Source organism: Sturnira hondurensis, unplaced genomic scaffold (assembly GCF_014824575.4).
Source record: "Sturnira hondurensis isolate 20B ecotype Veracruz unplaced genomic scaffold, ASM1482457v3 Scaffold0003787, whole genome shotgun sequence".
In the NCBI taxonomy this organism is placed as follows: domain Eukaryota; kingdom Metazoa; phylum Chordata; class Mammalia; order Chiroptera; family Phyllostomidae; genus Sturnira; species Sturnira hondurensis.
This window is the reverse complement of record NW_028076418.1, coordinates 213819-234114: the sequence shown is the minus strand read 5'-3', so window position 1 is coordinate 234114 and position 20296 is coordinate 213819. Positions and strand designations below refer to the sequence as shown.

At 39.0% G+C, this 20296-nt stretch overlaps 1 pseudogene; it reads left to right on the top strand.

Annotated features, from left to right (window-relative positions):
* The first annotated feature begins 8936 nt into the window (after window positions 1–8936).
* Window positions 8937–18218, top strand: LOC118984684 (lys-63-specific deubiquitinase BRCC36-like; annotated as a pseudogene).
* Window positions 18219–20296: the final 2078 nt, after the last annotated feature.

Below are 20296 nucleotides of genomic sequence, written 5' to 3'. Positions count from 1 at the left end.
AAACAGATAATAGGACTTTAAGCATGGTTTCTTGACCTCAGCACTACTGGCATTTTGGACCACATACCCCTTTACTTCATGGGACTGACATGGGCAACATAGGACATTTAGCAGCATCCCCGGCCTTTACAAACTAATGAAGCAACCTTCCCTGTTTATGAGAACAAGTAATATCTTCAGAATGTTTCCGAATGTCCAGAGTGCCTTAGCACCTCTGCCTTATGGCATTAAGCCTTGATCCTTTTAGAATCTCCATTAAAGAGTTAATACCTCAAGTGGCCCTGCTATAAGACTTTAGACCAGACAGTGTGAAGTATTAATTTATTCATATTAGTCATAGGAATTCATAGAATATGCAGAGGGCATAACCACACTCAACTAAACAACATTCTGGAATAGATGTCAACATGAAGGGGGATTACACATAAGAAGCTCTTTATGTGAAAAGCAATCACTAAGGTACTATGTTCGAAGCAATATGAAAATGCAATGTTTATATTTTTGGTTTAGTGCACAGTCTTGGATGGAGGATTAATATTATCTTACAGTTTTTCCTTCCATAAAAGAATGATCCTTCTTGGGAGAATTGAATCGAAATGCTTTTGCATTTTTTGAAGTGTTCCTTTCTAAGATCCATTATAATTTTTTCTGAGGTCTCAGTGTTTGTTAACAAATTTAATAAAAATGGGTTTATTCTAACATTCTCTAAGAATTTAGAAGAAAGTATAAGCATATTTACTTCTGAGAAATTAGTGAAAATTGAGATTTTTGTATATATTTCCATGCTTTTGACTTTATATGTACTGAACAAGTGCAGCAAATTGTTTCTCAAACCTACTTTTAGCCTCCAGGCTACTGATATACAGGCCTCAGTACATTCAAATGAGTCGGACTGGTTTGTTAACCCCAAAATATTCCTTCTTTAAAAAATGACCAAAAAAAGCTTATGGAAGATGGTGTCAGAGCAGGACAAAGGATTTCGCTTCCCTTCATGCGCCAGAGAAAAACCAGGCTGCTCTGCAGAGGAGCACAGCGAACACCCAACAGGGACCCAGAATATGGGATGGCAGGACCCCAGAGAATATAGCAGACACTGAATGACCAGAGGTTGAGGAGAGGAGACAGATCTCAGATCAGAAAGGTACGAGGGAACAGCACAGAGGCTGTGGGCCCTTTGCTGGGCAGTGCCAGGGCCCTGGCAGGGCTGCCCTGATCTCTGAGAGCTGAGGGAGGGCAACAATGACAACCCTAAGAGAGAACTAGTCACCGGCATCCTCTCTAACCAGCACGGTGCAGATTGGAAAACACCAGGAGAGATCGGTTTGCCTATAGTGGCAGAGAGAGGAGTGGGCATTGGGAAGCAAACCAGAGAACTCTGATAACCTGTGGAGTCAGGCTGTGTTTCCCAGTTTGGTGAACTGAGAGGCCCCAGCATTCCCAGTAGCCTGAGCCAGCGCTCCCACAGTCTCGAGGAGCTTCGGCATACTGTCAGTGCCCCTGGAAGAGCACCAGTCACCAGCTCCCTCCCTACCCAGCTGGGCGCAGGCTGAGAAGCACCGGGAGTGAGGCTGTAGTTGCCGGCTTGGGGGTCTGGGAGTCCCGTGCATTCCTGGTGGCTCGCATTCCTGGTGGTGCCCATTCCCGATACCAGGGGACTCCAGCCAGCACTCACACAGCCTCGGGGAGCTGTGTGAGACTGACAGGGCCTCTAGGGGAGTGCCAATCACCAGTTTCATCCCCACCCAGCTGGGCAAAGACTGAGAAGCACCAGGAGTCAGGCTGTGGTTGCCAGCTTGGAAGTCTGGGGGTCCCCTGCATTCCCAGTGTCACACATTCTGGATAGCAGGGGACTCCAGTGGAAGCTCACACAGCCTTGGGGAGGTTCGGGCTGCTGGCAGGTCCCTGGAAGAGTGCCAGTCACCAGCTCCATCCCTATCCAGCTGGACTCAGACTGAGAAGCACCGGGAGTCAGGCTGTGGTTGCCAGCTTGGAAGAATTGTGAGTTGCCCAGTGTGTGCAGCCACAGCACTGGGAAAGGTCCAAGCCCAAGCCTGAGAGACCAGGAAAGCCTGGCTGGGAGTGCATGCCCTCATGCCAGGCCAGAGCTGGGAAGCCTGGGGAAAACCTACTCTCAGCAGGGCACGGGAGAGTGCCACCACTCTGGATCTTCGGAGGGCACTGGTGAGACCAGCTAACTTCACGGAGAGGAGAGAAAGGCCACACTAAAAAGACCACACCCCTCAGGCTGCTGCAGCTAGGGAGACCAGAAGAAATGCTTTGACCAGCTGGAAGCAAACAAGAGGAGTAGGGGGAAATGTAGAACTCCAAGATACCTGCAGGAGACTGCACCACTGAATCTCACAGGCATCTTACCACAGGAGTTCACACCATAAACCCAGGGAACCAGAACAGATCAATTTAACAACCTGAGGACAACAAGAAGAGTATCACAAACAATGGGGAGACAATGAAACAATCCCCAAATGAAAGAAAAGGAGGAAGTCTCAGAAAGAATGTTAGATGAAATAGAGGCAAGTCAACTATCAGATATGGAATTCAAAGCACTGGTTATCAGGAAATTCAAAAAGCATACAACGAGATACCAGAAACTACAGGGGAGCTACAGGGAGCTCTCTGCAAACTACACCAACACGAAAAAGGAAATAGAAACGATCAATAAAGGCCAAGAGGAAATGAAGAATAAAATTTCTGAACTGAAGAACACAGTAGAAGGTATGAAGAATAGAATCGATATGGCAGAAGATTGCATAAGTGAGATAGAAGACAGGATAGAAAGAATCTCCCAGACAGACCAAATAATGGAAAAGAGAATCAGAAAAAAATGAGGAGACCTTAAGAGAAATGCAAGACAACATGAAACATAATAATATCCAAATAATAGGAATACCAGAAGGAGAGGAAGAAGAACAAGGGATAGGAAACCTCCTTGAAAGAGTAATAACGGAAAATTATCCTAAGTTGAGGAGAGAGAAAGTCACATGGATTCAGGAATCGCAGAGAGTCCCAATCAGGTGGAACCCAAAGAGGCCTACTGCAAGACACATCATCATTAAAATGGCAAACCTCCAAGACAAACAGAGAATCCTAAAGGCAGCAAGGGAGAAAAAGGAAATAACATACAAGGGGGTCCCAATAAGGTTGGCTACTGACTTCTCAATGGAAACATTCCAAGCAAGAAGAGAATGGCAAGAAATACTCCAAGTAATGAGAATCAGAGGCCTACAACCAAGGCTACTTTACCCAGCAATGGTCTCAATCAAGATAGAAGGCCAAATAAAGAGCTTCCAAGAAAAAAGAGGTCTAAAAAAATATGCCTCCACCAAACCAGCTCTACAAGAATTACTAAAAGGGCTGCTTTAAGGAAAGGAAGGAAAAGAGAGAGATGGAGAGGAACACAGGTACACAAATGGCAATGAATAAGTACCTTTCAATAACAACCTTAAACGTAAGTGGATTAAATGCACCAATTAAAACACATAGAATAGCTGAATGGGTAAGGAAGCACGACCCACACATATGCTGCCTACAAGACTCACCTCAGGTCAAAGGACCACCACAGACTAAAAGTGAAAGGATGGAACCAAATTTTCCAAACAAATGGACAAGAAAAAAAAAGCAAGGGGTAGCAATTCTCATATCAGACAAAATAGACTTCAAAAGAAGGGCCATAAAGAGAGACCCAGAAGGTCACTTCATAATACTCAAAGAAATAATCCATCAAGAAGACATTAACATTGTAAATATATATGCACCCAACATAGGAGCACCCAAATATATAAAGAAAATTCTGGAGGACCTCAAGAAAGATATTGACAGCAGCACAATTATAGTACGGGATTTTAACACCCCACTGTCAAAAATGGACAGATCTTCCAAACAAAATATCAACAAAGATATTACAGCATTAAATGACACCCTAAATGAAATGGACCTAATTGATATATATACAGCCCTCCATCCCAAAGAAGCTAAATACACTTTCTTTTCAAACGCACATGGAACGTTTTCAAAGATAGATCACATGATAGGACACAAAACAAGTCTCAATAAATTCCAGAAAATAGAAACCATACCAAGCATTTTCTCTGATCACAAGGGACTGAAATTGGAAACCAACCCCACGGGAAAAAAAAAAACTCAAAACACCCAAAATCATGGAGAATGAATGGTAGGCTATTAAACAATGAATGGGTCAAGATTGAATTTAGGGAAGAAATCAGAAAGCTTCTGGAAACAAATGAAAACGAACTCACAACAACCCGAAACCTATGGGACACAGTGAAGGCAGTCCTGAGAGGGAAGTTGATAGCAATACAGGCTTACCTAAAGAAGATAGAAAGATTTCAAACAAACAATCTAACCTGATGCCTCCAAGAACTCGAGGAACAAAAACAAAGACAACCCAGAGCAAGTAGACGGAAGGAAATAACCAAGTTCAGAGCAGAATTAAATGACATAGAAACTAAAAGCACACTTCTAAGTATCAATGAATCCAGGTGTTGGTTTTTTTGAAAAGACAAACAAAATAGACAAATTTTAAGTAGGCTCATCAAGAAAAGAAGAGTGAAGACCCAAATAAACACAATCAGAAATGAAAGAGGAGATATTGCAACTGATACCGCAGAAATAGAAAGGATTGTAAGAAATTACTATGCAGAACTGTATGCCAAGAAATTTGAAAACCTAGGTGAAATGGACAAATTTCTAGAAAAAATATAACCTTCCAAAACTTAATGAAAAACAAGCAGAAAACCTGAATAGGTCAATAACAGCAAATGAAATTGAAGCCGTAAAAAAAAAAACTTCCATCACACAAAAGCCCTAGACCAAATGGTTTCACAGGAGAATTCTACAAAGCTTTTAAGGGAGAGCTAACCCCTATTCTTCACAGACTGTTCCCAAAAATCCAATTGGAAGGAAAACTCCCCAATTGTTTTTATGAAGCCAGCATCAACCTAATTCCAAAGCCAGATAGAGACACAACAAAGAAAGAAAATTACAGGCCATTATCGCTGATGAACACAGACACTAAAATCCTCAATAAAATATTGGCAAATCGCATCCAACAATACATCAAAAAGATCATACACCACGACCAAGTGCGATTCATCCCAGGGATGTAAGAATGGTTCAATATTCGCAAATCAATAAATGTAATACACCACATAAACAAAAGCAAAGACAAAAACTACATGGTCATATCAATAGATGCACAAAAAGCTTTTGAGAAGGTTCAACACCCATTTATGATAAAGGTGCTCAGAAAAATGGGAATAGAGGGAGCATCCCTCAACATAATAAAGGTCATATATGAAAGACCTACAGCCAACATCATACTCAATGGGCAAAAACTAAAAGCTTTTCCACTAAGCTCAGGACCAAGACAAGGTTGCCCACTTTCTCCACTTGTATTCAATATAGTATTAGAAGTTCTAGCCACAGCAATCAGACAAGAAAAGGAAATAAAATGTATCCAAATAGGAAAGGAGGAAACAAAACTGGCATTGTTTGCAGACGACATGACAGTGTACATGGAAAATCCTATAGCCTCTACCAAAAAACTGCTCGGACTAATAAATGAATTTGGCACAACTGCAGGATACAAAATCAATATCCAGAAATCAAAGGCATTTTTGTATACCAACAATAAAACAGCAGAAGCAGAAATCAAGAAAAAAATCCCATTCGATATAGCAAAAACAAAACAAAATATCTGGGAATAATCCTAACCAAGCAGGTAAAAGACCTATATGCAGAAAACTACACAACACTGAAGAAAGAAATCAAGGAAGATACAAATAAATGGAAACATATACCGTGTTCATGGATTGGAAGAATTAACATAATCAAAATGTCCATACTACCCAAAGCAATTTACAGTTTCAATGCAATACCTACTAAAGTACCAATGGCATATTTCACAGACATAGAAAAAACACTTCAAAAATTTATATGGAACCATAAAAGACCCTGAATAGCAGCTGCAATTTTGACAAAGAAGAACAAAGTAGGAGGAATCACAATACCTAATACCAAACTGTATTACAAGGCCACTGTAATCAAAACATCCTGGTACTGGCACAAAAACAGGCACATAGACCAAAGGAATTGAACAGAGAGCCCAGAAATAAACCCAAATCTCTATAGTCAATTAATATTCAACAAAGGTGGGCAATAACATAAAATGGAGTAAAGACACCCTTTTCAACAAATGGTGTTGGGAGAACTGGAGAGCTACATGCAAAAAAAATGAAACTTGAGCACCAACTTACACCATACACCAAAGCAAATTCAAGGGGGATAAAAGACTTCAATACTTGCTGTGAAACCATTAAAGCCCTAGAGGAGAGCATTGGCAAGAAAATCTCAGATATCCATGCGGCAATATTTTTATTGATACATCCCCTAGAGCAAGGGACATAAAGGAAAGAATAAGAAAATGGGATCTCATCAAAATTAAAAGCTTCTGCATGGCTAAGAAAAACAGTATCAAGATACAAAGACAAGAAACTGTTTGGCAAAACATATTTGTCAATGATACCTCAGACAATGGTTTAATCTCCAAAATATACAAAGAACTCACTCAACTCCACTCAAAGAAGACAAGCAACCCGATTAAAAAATGGGCAGAGGACTTGAACATACATTTCTCCAAGGAGGACATACAGAGGATCCAGAGACACATGAAAAGATGCTCGATATCGCTAGCTATCAGAGAGATGCAAATTAAAACCACAATGAGATACCACTTTACACCAGTCAGAATGCCTATCATAAACAAAGAAACAAACAATCAGTGCTGGAGAGGTTGTGGGGAAAATGGGACCCTAGTTCACTGTTGGTAGGATTGCAGACTGGTACAACCACTATGGAAAACAGTATGGAATTTTCTAAGAAAACGAAAAATGGACGTGCCTTTTGACCCAGCAATTCCACTATTAAGAGTATATCCTAAGAATCCTGAAACACCAATCCCAAAGAACCTACACACCCCAATGCTCATAGCAGCACAATTCACGATAGCCAAGAGTTGGAAGCAACCTAGATGACCATCGGTCAATGACTGGATCAAAACATTATGGTACATTTACAAAATGGAAGTCTATGCTGCATAAAGGAAGAAGGAACTACTACCCTTTGCAACATCATGGATGGAACTGGAAAGCATTATGCTAAATAAGCCAGGTGGTGAAAGAGAAATACCGTATGATATCTCCATTAACAGGGATCTAAACAAAACAAACAAGCAAGCAAAATATGACCAAAGACACTGAAATAGGGAACAGGCTGACAGGGTCCAGAGGGGAGAGGGGAGAGAATCATAGGGGAAAAGGGAATGGACTCACATGAACAAGTATAAAAGCCACATGAACAATAACTAAGGGTGGGGGGGTGGAAATGGGAGGGAGGTGGGGAGCATGAGGCTGGGGATAGGCAGGGTTGGGAATATAAGACAGAAAGCTGTACTTGAACAAGAATTAAATAAAAAAATTATTTAAAAAATGAAAAAAAATGTTTGCTGTTCTTACTAAATTAGAATATATTTGCTTTTTGGCTTTTGCAAAATTGGAGTTGTTTTTAAATTGACTGATAAATTGAAATGAGTTTATATGATTCTGATTAGATAATGTTCAGTGGTTTGATAGTAAAGATGGAATCTTACTTTTTTTCCCCGTTATGTTGACAGTTGCATTTTTAATGCTGTCAGGATTGGATATGTTGTATTCTTTAGATGTGGTGAACACAGAGGATGTAATAGAGTGGATTTATTCCCCTCAGGCCCTTTCCAGAGAAGTCAGTGAGTGAGTTGTTAGCATTTTATTTTTAGGGTGGCTGGTTGTAATTTGTGTAACTATGTGTTGGATTAGTGTATTGTTTTTATTCATAAACTATATATACATACATATATATAGTGAAAATTGAGATTTTTGTATATATTTATGTATATATAGATTTATGTATATATCCACGTATATTTTTCTCATAATGGAACACTCCCATTCTGTTCAAATACTACACTTAGCAAGTCTAATCTGTAATCTTTCAGAGAACAGTTAAGAATCATCTGGGGTTAAAAGATTCACAATTGCTGCATCATCCTGTGTTAGGTACTTTCACTTTGATGACTGCTTGATGCTTGCTTGTATTCTATTTATGTTTGATTAGTTTTGTAGCATTTTCTCTTTTTTTTGTGTGTGTCTTCACCAAAAACCTCTTTGTCATCAAAAAGTTTCTTTTCACTCTCCTGATCATCTTCCCTCTAATGTTGCACTAGTATTTCTTCCACGATTTCTTTGAGCTCATTCTTACGCTTAAGTCACTTTCATACTTTAAGACTTTACAAGTTTTGATCAATTAAATAAATTCTCAAAATTTATAAAATACCTGATCATCACACAAATTTTATAAAGTACATTGTTCACTCTATTAAGTGTAAAAATACCTAACATCAATTGAACTTATGAAGGTTAGAAATTCTAACTTGGGCACGACAAAGGTAATAAGCTCTCAAGAAATTACACTGTTTTTTAAAAAGTTTTTATTTATTTACTTTTAGAGTGTGGGGCAAGTGGAGAAAGAGAGGGAGAGAAACATCAATGTGTGGTTGCCTCTTGCACACCCCATACTGGGGTCCTGGCCCACAACCCAGGCATGTGCCCTGACTGGGAATTGAACTGGCAACCCTTCCATTTGCAGCCCACACTCCATCCACGGAGAGCCACCACCCAGGATGAAATCACACCATTTTTTATCAGAGGTTACTATATCTGTCTTTTAAGAGTCAACATTTATATATTAACAGTGCCATTTATTGGTTGGAGTGGTCATGAATAAATCTCACCTAGATAAACTTTGCAAAAATAATCTAACCCTTCATTTAGAAAGAAAGAGGTTTGATCTGTTGGACATAGTTTATGGCTTTGTACTTGGTTGTGGTGGCGACTTTGCCAGCAAATCCCCCCCGTGGACCACGGTTGGAATGTCTTCCCTCCTATCTACTAAGACACGATATCCCTGGGGAGGAGAGGTGGCCAGTGTCTCAGAAGAGAAAGGTCAAGAGCCTGTAATTCCTCAATGGCTTTTATAGGGTTGTAATACACAGGAATACAGGAGGTAAGGATCGAACAGTAAATAACATTTCCAAAGGATCTGAGGGCTTAGTCTGAGTAAGTCTGTCAGGAAAGAGGGTTGCAGAAACTTTGGGAGACACAGTCATTTTCTGCTCGAACCCTTAACATATGAGTGAAAGGAATCTTAGCAAAACAGACTTCACAGGACTTTTAGGAATTCTTTCGTATGCCCTATCACCCCGGATCCCACTCTAGCTGGCAAGAGGCTGCACAGCCTCCCACATCACAGGTTTTTAGGCTTAAGTGGCTTATAGCCAAGAAGAGCTTTTTCCGGAGTGCATGGGGACTTGGGCTGTGTCACAATAGCTGGGGTGTGAGGGTCCATTGCTTCCTCTTTGTCTCAGCCCCCTGAGTCCTTCCTTGATGGCCTCCCAAGTGATTATGTCTGACTTAGGTTGCCCCTGCTCTGAGGGGTCATTGACTATCTGGCCATGCATTGGGGGCAGGGGTGTTAAGCAGAGACAAGCTTTGTCTCATTATGGCTCACATTCTGGAGGTGGCTCACTGAGTCTTAGCCGTGGGGGTCAGTTACAACTCCCAACACCAGGAATAGGATTCCTAACACTTTGTTGTTATTCAAATTCCCACTGTTTCCATGTGACTTAAAAAATCTGTGCCTGTGGATAAATGCTTGTTCAAAGTGAGCATTTTCCCCTGCCTGATGTGTCACAGTGCATTGAGTGCCAGGCTGGGAAGTGAAGCATTGCTGGTTACATTATGGTTGGGGTGCAGGCCTGGGTTGTGGGAAAGGTCCCCAGTTGGGGCATGCAAGAGGCAACCAATCGATGTGACTCTTGAACACCAGTGTCTCTCTACCTGCCTATCTCCCTCCCTTTCCTTCTCCCAATAAATAAATACATACATAAATAAATAAATGAATAAATAGCATTTGAGATAGTTGTGTCAGAACTCAATATATAAATAACTAGTCACTTTTCACCAGCTAGGTGAAGCAGCATATATGATAAATTGCTCAGTCCTGCAGACTCTGACATGTTGGTGAGGAGGATTTATTGAATCTTCTGCTGAGAGTACTTGGCTAAATGTGCACAGAAGGACTTTGATAAATTACAAGATATGGTCTTTATTCTCTAGAAGCTCATTGCTGATTCTCTTAACCTGCAAGTAGAGGTAATTTGTGTTTTCCCTTTGACCAGGATTTTCTGTTGTTGCTAAAATATATGTTTTATTTTATTTAGAAAAATATTGATTTCAACCCCCCAAATAAAGTAGCCATTGTTTATGTAGAAAAGCATGGACTGTATTCTTAGTCAGGGCACTCATACTATGGGTAACAGTTACCAGAACATACACTAGTTATTTGCCATGCTCTTTTCTTTTGTGTTTTCTTATATTTTTTTCTCCAGTTTTAAGGAGTGTTTGCTGGCTCTGTAATTGAGCTGTGTTTTTGTCTGTCTTTATTTTTTTTCTTCCCCCTACTGTTATATTAGTAAAAATGAATTTTTACTCCCTTTTAATATCCATATTGTTTTGAATGGCTGCTTCCTTTTCTTGTTGTTTGATCTTTTGTTGTGAGAGATTTGCTGACTCTTGTAACTTTCATATTATCCATAATAATTGTGTTTGCTACATAGTCAGTAGGGTGGCTAAAATGGAGAAGTTGGGGGCAAATGTGTGGGTGAGAATGTAGGACAATTGGAACTCTCATACAATGCTGAAGGAACTTTATACCCATCATTTATAACTGCCATTTAACAGTATTTACTAAAGCTGAACATAACGTACATTCTGTGACCCAGCAGTTCCTGCCCCTAGGACATAGTTAAAAGATACTCCACTAGAATGTCCATTGCAATATTTTTTCCAAGAACACAGAAGTAGGGGCTACACAAACTCATCATCATTGGTGTAATTGGTAAAGAATGTATTAGAATATTTATGTAATGGAATACTGTGCAGTAGAAGGAAAGAAGGTTTTAACACTGCATGCAAAATTTGAATGAATGATACAAATGTGTTTTGAGAGGAAAAAGGACATAGTACCTTACTCCAGTGATATAAAACACAAAAATAGGCAAATGTAATCTCAACTTTTAAGAAGTGTCCAGAAGGAAGTAGGAGGGGGCTTCTTGTTGCTGTCTTGTGCTTTTCCTTGAGCTGCGTGCTGGTTTTACAGGAGATTTCCCAGTACTTTGTACTAGTTCATTGACCTGTTTCATGATCATAGGTGCACTTTTCTGATATTTACTATAATTGATGAAGATGTTTAAACTTTTTAAAATTATGGTTGTAAGTCACCATCTCTCTTGAATCCATTCAGAATTCTGTTCTACATTGTACTGTCATCTCCATGGACTTCATTGATTTGATGCCCAGTGCAAATTTTTTGAAAAATTAGTGCTGCTTATCTGTTCCTTTAAATGAATTTGCTTCTGTATTCATTGTAAACTTCTGGAGGACTGAAAATGTGTTTGACTTAGGTTTGTTTTCCCTCTGAGTGCATAAAGCATTGCTGCGTATCAGCAGTTGATGGATTGTTAAGTCACTTGTACCTTTTGACCTTTGCTGTTCCTCCTTCCGCTATTTTCACATATAGCCTAGAGCATCCTCCAGGACCCCCAATATCTTCTCATTGGTAAGGCATGTGCAGATTGAGGAGAATGTGCTTTCTGTAACTCATAGATCTGTATTTGTCCTACTTTGTGATACCATGTAAACTCTTAAAAACTTACCAGGTTGTCCAAAAAGTCTGTTGATTTTTCCTGCAAAGTAAAAGACACATTTTTCATTTCACCAATAAAATGAAATAATGTTGATTTCAAGTAATGTCTCAATCTTATCACTGTCAACTTTGACTGATCTGCCTGACTGTGTAACATCCATCCAGTGAGAAATCTCTAGCACAAAATTTATAAACCAATTTTGATACCTTCAGTGTTGCAGAATCTTCTGAATGCTCTGAACAAATTTTTTATTGCATTTCAGTTGTGTTTTTCACCTTTCTTGAAATAATGAAGCATAAAATGATGAAAATTTTGCATATATTCTTCCATCTTTAATATTAAAATGGCCACACAAAAATCCATCAATTGTTATGTGTGTGCTCTTTTTAACATACACTGACGTGACAGCTGTCACAGTATAACCTAACATAATTGTTCCACATGAAGCTAAAGTGTACTAAGTGCAATGAGAATCATCTTACAAACAAACAAACAAAAAAAAAGTAAAGGAATTTTTGGCCAACCTCATAAGTTGTTATATGAAACACATAAATGAAAATTTTAATACATTTTACTAAACAAATATTTTAAAAATTGGTAATGAAAGACAAAAGACAAATGACAGACTTGGAAGGAATTGTGGTAATATATGTAAGACAAAATACTAACATTGTTTATATTGTCTGCCACACATCTGTTTACACTGAAGAATTCTTAAAGACTGAGAAGAACATGATAAATCACTTCAGAAAATGACAACATGTAGGAATGGGTAATTCACTAAAGTAGTATAGATAGTCAAGAAATACATAAAAAGAGGAATAGCCTTACTAGAAATCAAGGAGATGTAATAGAAGTACTAATGTTATGTTATATTTTACCTAACATGTCAATTTAGCAAAAATTTTTACAAGTTGGCAGGAATGTGGGGGAAAGAGCACTTTGTACTTTTGTCGGAAGTGAAAATTATTACAGCCTTTCTTTTGCAGAGCATTTTTCAGGACACTTTTGATTCTGTCTGACATTTTCTTATGTAGATTGAAAAATGGCACCACAGGACATTTTGACCCAGAACCACAAAATATGACTTTCTTTGGAATAAGGGTCTTTGTATTATAGTTATGATAATAACGATCTTGAGATTAATCACTGGTGTCTTTATAAGAGAAAGGAGAGGGAGATTTGAGACACAGAAGACAGGCACAGAGCTAAGGGAGGTATGGAATGGAGCTCCCACCAAGCTCCAGAAGGACCAACTCTGCCAACACCTTGATTTTAGACTTCTGGGCTCCAGCATGAGGAGAGAATGAATTCTGTTGTTTGCAAGCCATTAGGTTTATGGTACTTTGTTCTTAACCTTGAAGACTAACATGTGCACCAAAATATGTGTAGAAGAATATATGGGCCTTATTTATTCCAGCAACGAAGTAAAAGCAGAATAAACATTCACCAAAAGTGAAACAGTCAAACTCTGGTCAAGTAAAGAAAACTCTGTGGTAGTAAAGTGGTTGTGGTAAATCTGCATATGTACTGACATGAAACTGCTTATCAGTCATGGGTAAGTGATAAATGCCAACTCATGCAGAGGCGCATTTTGTTTCAATAAATTGTAATTATAAATGTGTAGGAAGAACTCTGAAAGGATACATAGAAAAAAGTGTATATGGGGAAATAAATGGGAACAGATGAGGATGCAAGAATAAGATACTTAAATTTTATTCTGTATATCTGCATTGCTTGAATGTTTCCAACAGATATGTTTCCGTATTTAAAAATTCAAGTTAAAAAGTTAGCTTAACTTCTGTTAAAAACACAATACAAATAAGCATCTTTTTAAACAACATTTAAGCAACATAAACAATCATGAATATACAGAATATAAGCAAAGAAAAAGAAACGATATTTATGTAAACCAATACACAAATCTTGGTGTTCTGTTCATGTCAGAAACAATGTACCTTATTTAGCCCTGGCTGGTGTAGCTCAGTGGATTAAGCTCGGGCCTGTGAAGCACAGGATCGAAGTTTGATTCCCAGTCAGGGCACATGCCTGGTTTGCAGGCCAGTTCCCAGCGGGGGACTCACGAGAAGCAACCATACATTGATATTTCTCTCCTTCTCTCCTTCCCTTCCCCTCCAAAGATAAATAAATAAAATATTTTAAAAAAAGAAACAATGTACCTTATTTAATATTTTATCACTTTCAAAAGCATTGTCAAATACTTGGTTAAATTAGTTCTTCCCCTGATCTGCATTTCTGAGAGAGGAAAATGAGAGGCAATGTGATATAAGAGACCTGCCCCAAGGTCACCCACCTTAAGTGGCACGGCTCAACTGAAATCCCAGGCTTCTGACTCAGAAGTCCTAGTGCTTGCTTCACTGAAGTATGTACATCCATCGTGGAGACTGTTGTGTGTGACAGTTAAATATGTTGTGAATAATTAACTGGACTTCACCATGGTCTTTCACTTAACTATAGAGTTGTAAAGACCCTAGTGGTATCAGTGTGTGGTCAGACCTTCGTCTGCATGTATTGAGGAATCACAAGGGATCAAGGTGGAAATTATGTGCTCCTTTCTCTCAGCAAGAGCACAACTAGAGAATTTTAGAGCTAGAATAGAGCAGGGACTATTATAGTCCATCATTTTACAAAAGATGATATTATAGTTCAGAGAGATGAATCATTTGTTCCCAATAATGTAGCTAGGTAAGGATGGAAGCAAATTAGAATGCATTTTTTTTTGTTTTTCTAGGCCTTTTTTTTTTTTTTTGATTACTGCTACCAGTTGTTTACTATATCTCATAAAATATTAGGATTAAGTGTTTGGGAATGTAGAAAAGGTGGATTAATATTAAAAGGTAAGATGCTGAATGATTTTAGGTTTCCGTAGATTTCTTAGATTATTGCCTTTTAAAAACAATATGCTTAAAGTGTAAGCAGTTTCCTGTGGCTAAATGGAACATGTTTCAAGTTTAACAAATTGTGGAGCACCTCTTTTGGAAGCATTATGATCAAGAACTGTTTGCAAAGATCTCAGAGGGTTTGGTTTCTATTCCCAACTGTCCCTAGCCATGTTGTTACCAAAAAAAGGTGGGTTTTAGCTGCCTACCATCAAATACAGGCATAGGAGAAAGTTTGGTTGGGAAGGAAAAAGGTCTTTAATAAAATGTTGCACAACTTGGGGAAATGAGGAACTTCCACAAAACATAGACAAAACCTATTTGTCCCCCAAGAGCTGAAACCCTAAATCAGGCCCCAGAATTCCACTCTATCCTTATATGTCTGCCCTCCTGGAACCCAAGGCTGCTAAGGGGACAGTTTTCCATCTTCAGGCTCCCTCCCTGGAATCTGGATGGTCTTGAGCTGCAGCTTCCCACATCAGAGGCATAGGAACTCTGCCAACTTCTGCACCTGGTAGTGCAGGGCCTGCGTCTGTCTCTGCCCTCCCTTCGTTTAAATATCTGGAGGCTTGCCTCTCTGTGTGCTCTTCATCTAAACCCTCCTTTTTTCAGATTAGATGGGAGATCAGCACTGCTCCTTGCCATTGTGTTAACCTTTAGATACACATGCTGGTGTGTCCTGTAGTTTATTCCTTAAATCAGGAACCAGAAGGGGATAGGAAGGATTTCTCCTTCATCACACTCTGCCTTGTACAGACTCCATGCAAGGAGGGCCCCTGCCTGCAGCACCTCTGGCGAGTTTGGAGAAATCTGTCCTCAGATGCTGCCCTACATTGGTTACTGGGGCAATGTGACTCTTGTTTACCCTTTACCCAGGGACACAGCCTTTCCTGCACTGCTTGAGACCCTCCCTCTTGCCCAGCCATCTGGCCATGTCTCCCTGTGTCCATGAGTCTGTTGGGCCACACCACAAATCTCTAAACTGAAATTCTCAGTTCACTGTGTTGTTAGAAGAAACACTGTTAAATCTCTAACCTCTATGAAAAAAAATTCTTCCAGCTGCCTTTTCCAACTTTAGTCTAATAGGTTCAATTCTAAAAATATTCTGTGAAATTTAGAAAATGTTGTTAAAACATTTTTTAGTTATAGAATTTCACATTTACCTTGTGTGTATCTCTCTGGACATCCTGGAATAGGTTGTATAAGGGATGACCTTTTACTAGCAAAGCTTGTGTTGTTTTCTCTTTTTAAATATTGTATTGATCGTGCCATTACAGTTATCCCAGTTTTTCCCCCTTTCCTGCTACCCTCTGCTCAGTACTCCCATTCTCTCCAGTAGTCCCACCCCTGACTTCATGTCCTTGGGTCGTGCTTGTGAATTATTTGGCTTCTCCGTTTATTATACTATTCTCAACAGCTGCCTGTCTACTTAGTACCTGCCAAATATTCATTCTGATCCCCACACCTTTTCCTCCATTGTCCCCCTTTCCTTCTGAACCCATTCATGCGATCTCCAGTTTCCTTTCCAAAGTAATGTGGATTTTGACAATACATTGCTATCTCTTATATATTATATATCACAATATAAGATAAAGTAATTCCCCATCACAAAATATGCTTGTTTGACTTAATGGCTGTACCATGGTGCATATGCATCCACCAAACTAGCATTTCTCAATTTTCTCTATCACCCAAGGATTATTTTCTCTTTCAGCATGTGATTTCCCAGGCAAAACTCATCGGTCTTTTATGGGAGCCTGGGTTAGAGCTCAAGAGATATCTGTATTTTTTCATACTGTTCAATTGAGTCTGTTAGGCTGTCAGAACTCTTTCAGGGCTCTGTTTGTTTGTTTGTTTGTTTGCTTGGTTATTTGGTATTTGTTTGTTTCGTGTTACTGGGTAGGAATACTAGGTGGTGCTGTTTAGTAATCTCCAAAGAAGTTTAAACTATACCCTGAGTATGCATCCAGTTGCAAATTTGGAATGAATGTCAAGTTTCTATGAAACAGATGGTTAGTAACAAAAAAGGATCTAATGTCCTAACTTGTTATCCAGTATCTTATATGGCTAGTAACAAAAAAGGATCTAGAGTCCTAACTTGTTATCCATTATCTTATTTTGTGTATTGTGTCCTGGACTTTGATGATATGTACTGTTTGCTTAATTACAAGCATAATGCACATATTTTGGTATTTTTTTACTCTAGACTGTATACATTCATTCCATGGTGTTGTTACACAATTCTTCCTAATTATTACTTTAATTCAGTATAACCTTCCTCTTGAGTAGATCCATTATGTTATATTTAATCCATCCAACAGTCCCTGCATGGCACACTGTTGGAATTGAGGACCACTCACTTGGTGGAGAGTTTTAAATTGGTTTAAATTTAAGGATTCCTGGTATGGAAACCAAGTAAATTTTCCAAGAGTGTACAAAAACCCAATGTGTGATCTATTCTGTGTATTCCAGGGTATATGAAGATGAATAGAACATGGTATCTGATATGAAGAATAGCGGAGTGCCTGGAGCTCTGGGCTGGTCAGGCCTGAGTAGGCCCTAAGCAGTCGTGAGCAGAGTTGGACCAAGGTGGCAGTGCAGGTGGTTCATCTTGAGTCGGCTGCTTTCCTAGTTTGTCTCAACTATGCTCTGAGCACAGAGAAGGAGGAGGCGATGAGACTGTGTATATAGGAGAGATGAATGATGACACAAAGAATAGCTCCAAGTTTACATGTGCCAGAAGTAAACTACACACCATTGCTGAAAAGTTTGATATTGTTCACATTCATTCTGTCATCATCTTGAAACGATCTGATAAGAGGAAGGATCGAATTGAAATTTCTCCAAAGCAGCTATCTGTAGCCTAAACAGAGGCAGAGAGGGTGGCTGAACTGACAGGTCTTCCCATGAGAATAGTGGGCTGGTATCATTTCCATCCTCATATAAGTGTTTGTCCTTCACATGTTGATATTCACACACAAGCCATGTACCAGATGTTGGATCGATGCTTTGTAGGACTTATTTTCTCCTGTTTCTTAGAAGATAAAAGCACAAAAACTGGCAAGATACTCTACACTTGCTTTCAATCTATTCTGGCTCAAAAGAAGTCAGAGTATGAGCGAATTGAAATCCTGATCCATATTGTACCTCATGCAACCATTGGTAAACTGTGCCTTGAATCAGCAGTTGATCTGCCCAAGATCCTGTGCCAAGAGGAGCAGGATGCATATAGAAGGATTCACAATCTTACACCTCTGGACTCAGTAACCAAGATCCATAATGGCTCAGTGTTCACCAACAATCTGTGCAGTCAGATGTCAGCAGTCAGTGGGCCTCTCCTGCAGTGGTTGGAGGACAGACTGGAGCAAAACCAACAGCATTTACAGGAGTTGCAACAAGAAAAGTAAGAGGTTATGCAATAATTTTCTTCTCTAGAACAAAGTGGGAGACAAAATGGGGGAATGGAAAGGATCCATGTATAAAATTAAATACACTCAGTCAGTTTTGAAGAAAAGGGTGGAAGGAGTCACATTACCTGACTTCAGGACTTACTAGAGTAATCAAGATGGCATAGTATGTAACCAGCTGGTTTTTGACAGAGATGCAAAAACAATCCAATCCAGGAAGTATAGTCTGTTCAACAAGTGATGCTGGAGTAACCAGGTACACAAAGGCAAGGAAACAAACTTTGACATAAAATGCACACCTTATATAAAAATTTAACTAAAAATGTGTCATAGACTTAGATGTAATATGTAAAATTATAAAAAGTCTAGAAATAGCACTGGCTGGTAAGGTCTGGCTGGGTGGATTGAGTGCTGGCCTGTTTGGACCAAAAGGCTGCCAGTGTGATTCCCAGTCAGGGAACATGCCTGGTGTTGCCAGCCAGGATCCCCAGTTATTGCATGCAAGAGGCAGCTTATCAATGTATAGTTCACACATTGATGTTTCTTTCCCTCTTTCTCCTTCCCTGAAATAAATAAAGAGATAGATAGATAGATATATAGATAGATAGATAGATAGATAAAAACTTAATACAGAAGAGCTTTAATAAATAAAATTTACAAAAATCTTAGAAATAAAATCATAGACAAAGTTTTATTGTCTTGGGCTAGGCGACAGGTTATCATCCCTCACACCAAGGCCCAGTCGTAAAAGGAAAAGGTGACATAATGGACTTCATCAAAATGAACAACAGCCCTGCCAAAAATTTTAGAGGAATAAATTATTGAGAGAATTATTTGCAAACAATATGTCTGATCAATCTAGAATATGTACCATGAAAAGCCAGCCCTACATTTAGAAAGTGGGTAAAGTGACTAAATACATATGTCACTTAAAGAGTTGCAAGTAAGCACAAGAAGAGGTGTAAGTTAAATGCATGTAAACTATATGACCTGAAAGTTTATCTCCTAGACATTTATAGCAGGGAAGTAAAAACCCGTGTGGGCAAGAAAACTGGTACATAAATTAGAGAAGCTGTTCAGAGCACTTCAAGTGGAAAGAAATTATCTCAGTCAGAAAGTGGAAACCTTGAAAGAGCAGGGCCCTGTGAAAGCAGCTAAATCCCCTAGATGTAGCAAAAACTGGGATTAGCTGTACTACTGTTGATTCTCAGAAAGACTTGCAGCCTTCCTCCAAAGGAGCTCTAGGAATCTGCTTGCAGGATGAGACCAAGGGAGGAATTGAAACCAAACGCACTTCCAAAGACCCTTTCCACATGATCTCTCTGGGCATTGATTCAGTTGATGTAGTGATGAGTGCTTCATGTATTGAGACGTACTTTGTATATAAATTTTCCATAGGATTTAAAATAGGTTTTCTGATGAAAAGTTTCTACTTCTGCATTTCCTTAGAACTGTTGAACTGCATGGTACACAAAAGTGCTTAGTAGTCTTGCATTGTTTGATGTATACATTTCTACAGTTGTATTTCCTATCTGCCTTCTTTCCCCTTCATTGAAATATCTACTCATTGCCTATGGTTTTAGTGTTATCACTTAGTGTGCTCATTGCCTTATCTCTGGGTCTTGCACCTAATTACAATTAAACTTAGATTTGTTCTAAGAGTGACTCCTTATGTGAAAACTAAAACTAATTCAAACTCTCTAGTCCACTAACAAAAGAACAAGCCATATACAAATGATTAGTTTAGTTTATTGGATCATTTTAATGCCATCTAAAATTAAGACAAGTATGGGACATGAAAGAAGCATAGTATGTTGGATTCATATTGGCTTTTTGATAATATGTTTAACACTTGACAAATTGAGATGACTGACAAGTCTCAAAGTAGGGGCAGCTTATAAAGATGCCATTTGTGAAGAAACTGGGGTTTGCCAGCAGGTCAGTGGACAAGTAGGCTGAATATTCACCTGTCTCAAAACATCTTACTGCTTTAGGTTATGTTAGATAGATATCTAAGAAAAAGAATCAGTAAAGGGGCTCTGCATGTATAATGGGCAAATATCCCAACATGGTGATTTCATTCCTTACTTATGTCAATGCCTAAAAGCTACATTTTTTATTCAGTGTTCCTCTCACACAATCTAAAATTGGTT